At 49.2% G+C, this 6,390-nt stretch overlaps 1 pseudogene; it reads right to left on the bottom strand.

Annotated features, from left to right (window-relative positions):
* Window positions 1–3,727: 3,727 nt before the first annotated feature.
* Window positions 3,728–6,036, bottom strand: LOC123067859 (uncharacterized; annotated as a pseudogene).
* Between the last annotated feature and the right edge of the window lie 354 nt (window positions 6,037–6,390).

Raw genomic sequence — 6,390 nt, 5'->3', positions numbered from 1 at the left:
TTTTTATCATTGAATAACTACATGTGTAGTCGTGTAACTGTGTATGGTCAGGATGTTGCTTCTGTTCATCGTTCACTGTACAGAGTATACTGCCTTGGCAGCTTGTCTTTCGTAAGTCACTCAAGTAAATTACACAAAACCATCACTTTAAAGGTTAAATTTGCTAAAAAAACACTACATTACATTTTTGTTGCAGAAAACACCGTGTCTACCGTAATCTTGTTACAAATAACACCGAACGGCGGATTTGCCTCGGCTGAGCATGTTTATGACAGATGGGGCCGCCAGTATGTGGCACTAATTTCTAACATCGTTACATTGAACCGTTTTACTGGACATGGGGCGCACTTGTCAACATTTCATCCTAATTTCTTTCTCTATCTATTTTCACCGAACCAGCAGAGCAGCATGCAGGAGCGCCGCCGCCGCCCATCGCCATGGCCCTGAGCTCCACGAAATTCACCGCCATTAACCAGCCTAGCTCAGATCCAGCAAGAATCGAGCCGCCGTCCCCTCTGCACCTCGGATTCATCCTCCTCCGCCGCGAGCGACGGCCGCAAGCGTCGGCGGGACATGGATGAGGCCGGCGACCCTGGTGATGCAGTCGTCCCGGACTGCGCGCACGGCGTCCTCGGCGCGTGGCGGAAGGGCGCCCGTCGGCAGGAGGCGGGACAGGCAACGTCCTCTGCTTCCCCCTCGGTGCGGCAATGGTGACGGCGTCCTCGGCGCGTGGCGGAAGGCCGCCCCTCGGTCAGGGACGAGACGGGTGGCGTCCTCTGCTCCCCCCTCGGTGCGGCAATGGTGATGGTGCCCCCTGCCTCGGCCGGGGTTGCGACGGGCGAGGCAACCCGCAGCCCTTGCCACGCTGCAGTCGGGACGGGCGATGGCAGCCCCTGCCATGGCCGGGGTCGGGACAGGCAGCGACCTCTGCGTACACCTGGGAACAGCGCTGGCAACATCGGACTTTGCCTCGGCTAGCGGTGGGAGGGGCGGCGGCGGGCTGCTGAACTGAGATTTGGGGCGGTAGAGTGACAAGACGAACTAAATTATTTTTATTTTCTTTCAATGACAGGTGGACCCCACAGGCTCACACATGATGTTATCGTTACCAATTGTCGTTGTTACATGTAAAAGGTTAAGCGGTGCCACGTCAGCCTGACTAGCGGCCCCCATCAGTCATAAACACACTCAATTGAGCCAAATCCGCCAATCAGTGTTATTTGCAAAAAGATTACGGTAGACATGGTGTTTTCTGCAACAAAAATGCAGCGTAGTATTTTCTGCAAACCAAACTTTCAAAGTGATGGTTTTGTGCAATTTACTCTAAATTACTCTATACACACATGAAAAATGTATGCTGTTTAATTTGTTTTTCCATGTGCAGCGTCATATTTTTCCAGGTATATGGAGATTACTACCATTTGTCTACCTGAGCATTCAGTACAATCTTCTGCATTATTGACCTGGTTGGTCTCGGTTTGTGAACTAGTACGAGGATATAGTTGATTCCACAGTCCACATGCTGGTCTGTGGTATAAAAAGGAGAGCCGTGAAATAAGAAATAGTACCAGGTGACTAGGTAAAGACAGTATACAATGAGGAATCCCCCAAGATGCAATATTATCTTCAGCTCGTATTTAGCCAAGGAATTAGTTGCCCTGCCATGCATTGTTTTTCGTGGTGGACTGGTGGCTGCATGTGTTCGTCGTGCTGTCAGAAGGGCAGCTGTCGGCCGCCCCTGCCTGGGTGTCCAAAAAACAGGCCACAGCAATCTTGGAGCAGGCAGCAGCAGCAGCAGCAGAGGATGTAGAATTGCCTCAGAAAAAGGAAAACAAAGCTGCAGAACAAGCCAACCATCAGAGTTTCAGAGAATCGGGGGAAGAAAGCTAAACGACTAATGTATGCTTCATCGCTTATGTATTGCACTTTGATGTTGTTGACACCAGAACCAGTTGTGATCCAATCTTTGATGCTAACATCTGATTTACTCAGATATTAACTAATGAATGAACGATGCAGAATTTAAACTTCCATTAGTAGCTCAAGATCCTACTAACTGTACTGGGACATGAAGAAGCCACCAAACACAGGGCCAGCAAGAACCAGGGCCCTCCGGGTGGTACATAACCCATGTGGATCCATTCCGCCAACACAGAAACCGCTAACTAATGAAACTACAGCTTCACAGGAACTCAACCAGGACACAATCTTTTCTCAGAGACAAAGCAGGTGGAGGTGAAGAATTGTAGATGAATGGTGAGGATCAACAGCTGTGCACTGCATGCACCCTGTGACTCTCACCGACTGGTCTATGCTCCAACTACTACTACTCTGAATGTCCGAATTCTCTTGCCTTACAAGGATAACTTTGAGCATACATACTGCATTACAATCCGGATGATGAACTTGTTTTTATTCTGAAGCAAATGATCAGAGTGACCTTCAAATTACTGCACATTGTGTTGTGTTCAAACATTCTACAGTGATACCCAAAACTCCCAGCAAGGAACAAGTTACAAAAGTGAGTAGTACAACGGGGTGAAGCATACACAAAAAAGTACTCCCTCCGTTCGGAATTACTTGTCGCGAAAATGGATGTATCTAGATGTATTTTAGTTCCAGATACATCCATTTCCGAGACAAGTAATTCCGAACGGAGGGAGTAGAAGAAACATTACATTCATTGTGTGTTCTATCTAAGACCTCCCTGGCCGCAACATACAGCAGTTCCATAGACCACCAGTACTAGTAGGCAAATCTAGAATATGTTTCTTCCCGAACTAATAAAACCCACTGAGAAGAAAGAAGCATGGTACTCCCTCCGTAAGCTAATATAAGAGCGTTTAGAACACTAAAGTAGTGCTCTAAACGCTCTTATATTAGTTTATGGAGGGAGTATATGTTAAAAGATTCAACTGCAGAAGGAGTATTACAAATTGAGCACCAAAAATGCAATAGCATAAGTTAAGCACCATATCACAGATGGACACAGAAAAAAGATAGCATCAATCACAGATATAGCATAGATTGATACCATGAGACTATGACCCAGTTAATACATCTTACAGTACTTCCACCACATGTGATCTAACCTAGACTGCTAGAGTCAACCTGTTCCTTGCCTCGAACAAGTCGGCAAAACAAAAGACATAGCATTGTCTGTGATCAAAATCACTATCTCAAAGGCAGAACATTTCATTCAGAAAATGGCTAATGATGCAACGGTACTCTAAAAATCGCATGCAGCTTGCAAGTTAACAAAGAGGATATCTGACTCTTTTCATCTTCAGATACAACAAAAGGGTAGAAACAGAAAACACCCCAAATATTGACTATTAAGAAGATCACCAGATAAGAAGGTAAAGTCAGTTATTTAGTTCATAGAAGAGGGACATGATCCATATAAATTGCTAACAGTTGAGTACTAGGAGGACCACTAGATAAATAAAACAAAGAAAAGTCCTCACCCAATAAAAGAGAGACATGAAAGCAGATTAGTTGGTTTTAGCATCGATACACACCATAGTCACTTCAGCCTGAAAGGGTGCCAACACAAGCTTAGATTTCATGCAAAAACATGACAGTCAGAGCCTCGGATCACAACTTTACATACATCAAAACAAAAGGAAGAAGCTAGCAGGCTTATACTTGATCCAATTTATAGGTATTGAAGCTCACGAGGATCTGACAGCTAGGTAGAAAGAAGCACCATCTCCCACAACAGCTTTTAGATGAAAGGCGAAGCGTTCACAGCATAATGCTGTAGAGCTGGAAAGAAGGTATGCTCAACAAGACTTTGTTTGAGCCGATGTCCGGTCTCAATGAGGCTTCGGCGACCATGATCAAAACTGGCAATCAATTTGCCATCACTGTCAACCTGAAGCAGCCAGTGATCAATCCTGACCAGCAGGAGCACACCACCATCCACCGAAACAAACTCCATTCCCCAAAGGCGATCACCAACTTCAAGCTTCCCCCTGATTTCTGCAACTGGTAAGTCGACTCGGTATTTGTAGTCCCAGACCTGGGTCTCATAGTTCTGCAACACCCATATATCAATAATTTTTGTGGCATGGTTCTGGCTATACATGCCGAGCGTATCATCCATCTCAAACAAAAACGAGCTGGTGGGATTGGGAACAATTGGAGCACGCATGTGCTGGAACGACTCCGCTATGGTGTCGAACACTATTACCAGTTCGCTTTCAATTGCAACTGGGAATGAGTTGTTTGTTGTGTAATACACTGGATACCTTTTTTTTTTCATAAATAGTTTGAATTGCTTACCACATGTGTCACGTGGTGTAATACACTGGATACCAATGCAGTCTATCTCCAATCCGGACAGCAGGGGTGACACTGAAGCATGTCGTCTCCATCTCCGACCACCCGATGTACCTCGGTGACTGGTCGGAGCCAAACGGAAAGACAAAGCAGCCAACTTGGTGACCTTTAGGCAAGCCAATGTAGCTAGACTGTTTCAGTAACAGCCGGTACTCGCCCGTTGGTCGGTGTGGGTACATCCCCAAGATGAAGAAGTTCGAGAATTTCCCACGGATGGCATGCTCACGGGTGGCCGGATTGCAGACAAAGACGAAGGTGCGAGAGCCCGTCTCCAAGTCAACCTTGGAGAGGAGGAGGAGGCCGTCGCAGGAGGCCTCCAGATTCAGCCTGGACACGGTCCGGTCCGGTCCGGTCCCGGTCCGAGCCGGCGTTTGGACCGGCCGCCGGCGGTCCGGTCCGGACCGGACCGAGCTGTCCAGCGAGCTCCTTTTCCAGGAACGGACCGAAAGGGTGCTGGCTCGGTCAAGCTTTTGAGGACCGTGTGGACCGATGCCACTAGTTCTGCTAGCTGCTGTTTAGGTCCTAGTTAGTTATTTGGGTCCTAGGTAGGTGCAGCTTAGGTCCTGGTTAGCTGCAGGTTAGTCATCTGTTGAATCCTGGATGAAACTGACGAACTGAATTTTCTGAATCTGACGAAACTGAATTTTCTGAATCTCCCAGTTCGTGTTCTGTATCCGACGAAACTGAATTATCTGAATCTGACGAAACTGAATTTTCTGAATCTCCCAGTTCGTGTTTTGTATCTGACGAAACTGAATTTTCTGAATCTGACGAAACTGAATTTTCTGAATCTCCCGGTGCATGCCCACTTCCGGAGAAATCACTCGCCATGCAACGTGTGCATGCCCACCTCTTGACTTAGTTTCAGGTTAGATCAGGCGGTTGTGGGAGATCGTGGCATGGCATGATTTGAGCTCATGCAGCGGCAACATAGCTACGTACGGGTGGACGTGGGATGCCACTTTTCGTTCCTCTCAGTTGTAAGGGAAACATCTTGACCTGCAGCTCCTTTCATGGCACGATTTCGGCTCATGCAGCCGCAAGTTGGGGTCAAGGTCATGTTCGAGAACTCCAGATCGGCAGCAGTCTAAGCACGATAGCGATGGCGACTGGCGGCAAGAAGATGCGGCGCAAGGGGAGGAGAGGAAGGAAGGAATGGGGAAGCTCGGGGACATGGTAGTTCGCCAAGGGGCTGCCGGTGTCCGCGACGACGAGGAACGGCGGCGGCGGTGACAGCGATCCCTCGGTCCGACCGAGCGGCTCGGTTAAAGACCGGACCGGACCGACATTTTTTCGGGCCCAATATCGCAGCCCGGACCGACCAGTTTTCCTACCGGTCCTGGACCGTGCGGTCCGGTCCTCAACGGGCCACGAGCGGGCCCAAAAGCCCGCTCGTTCCGTCCAGGCCTACTCCAGATAGAAGTCGCCATCAAGCCGAGCGACGGAATGAAGCTGGGCGTCGGCGGCGGAGCGGTGGTCGAAGGCGAGGACATCACGGCAATGGTTGCTGGTGAAAACGGGGAGGTTGGGCTGGCGGGCATGGTGGGCGAGGAGGAAGCGGCGGGTGGAGGTGGCGGAGCGCCAGGCGCGGCGGACGGCGCGGCAGCGGAGGAGGGATTTGGGGGGCAGGAGGACAAAGATCTCCCAGGTAACGATCTCATCTGGGAGGCCGGGGAGGAGAGGCGTCGCCATGGTCGCCGCCAGCTGCTCTGGCTGGGAGGAACGAGACGACGAGTTGGGGAATGAGCCCTTTTTTAAGGGAGAGTTGGGGAATAAGCTCAACCGTCAACCTTAGAAAAGTTGCGGCAAAGGGACTCGAGGTGAACACAAGAGATTCCTCGTAAGAGAGAAAAAAATCCTAAAAAAATAGGAAATCAGAAAACGAAACCAAATATATATGTTACTAACGAAAAAATGAAACCGAATAATTCAAATTCATCGTGGCCAGTCGAGGATCGTGGCCGCATGTGATGGCTCCAACGGCTCTGGTACGGCCTGGCGATGCGGAGGGCGATGGGGGTGGCGATGCGACGCTGGTCGCTGGCC

This window comes from Triticum aestivum, chromosome 3B (genome assembly GCF_018294505.1).
Source record: "Triticum aestivum cultivar Chinese Spring chromosome 3B, IWGSC CS RefSeq v2.1, whole genome shotgun sequence".
Lineage (NCBI taxonomy): Eukaryota > Viridiplantae > Streptophyta > Magnoliopsida > Poales > Poaceae > Triticum > Triticum aestivum.
Note: the sequence above shows the minus strand (reverse complement) of the source record. Positions and strands in the feature narration are given on the sequence as shown.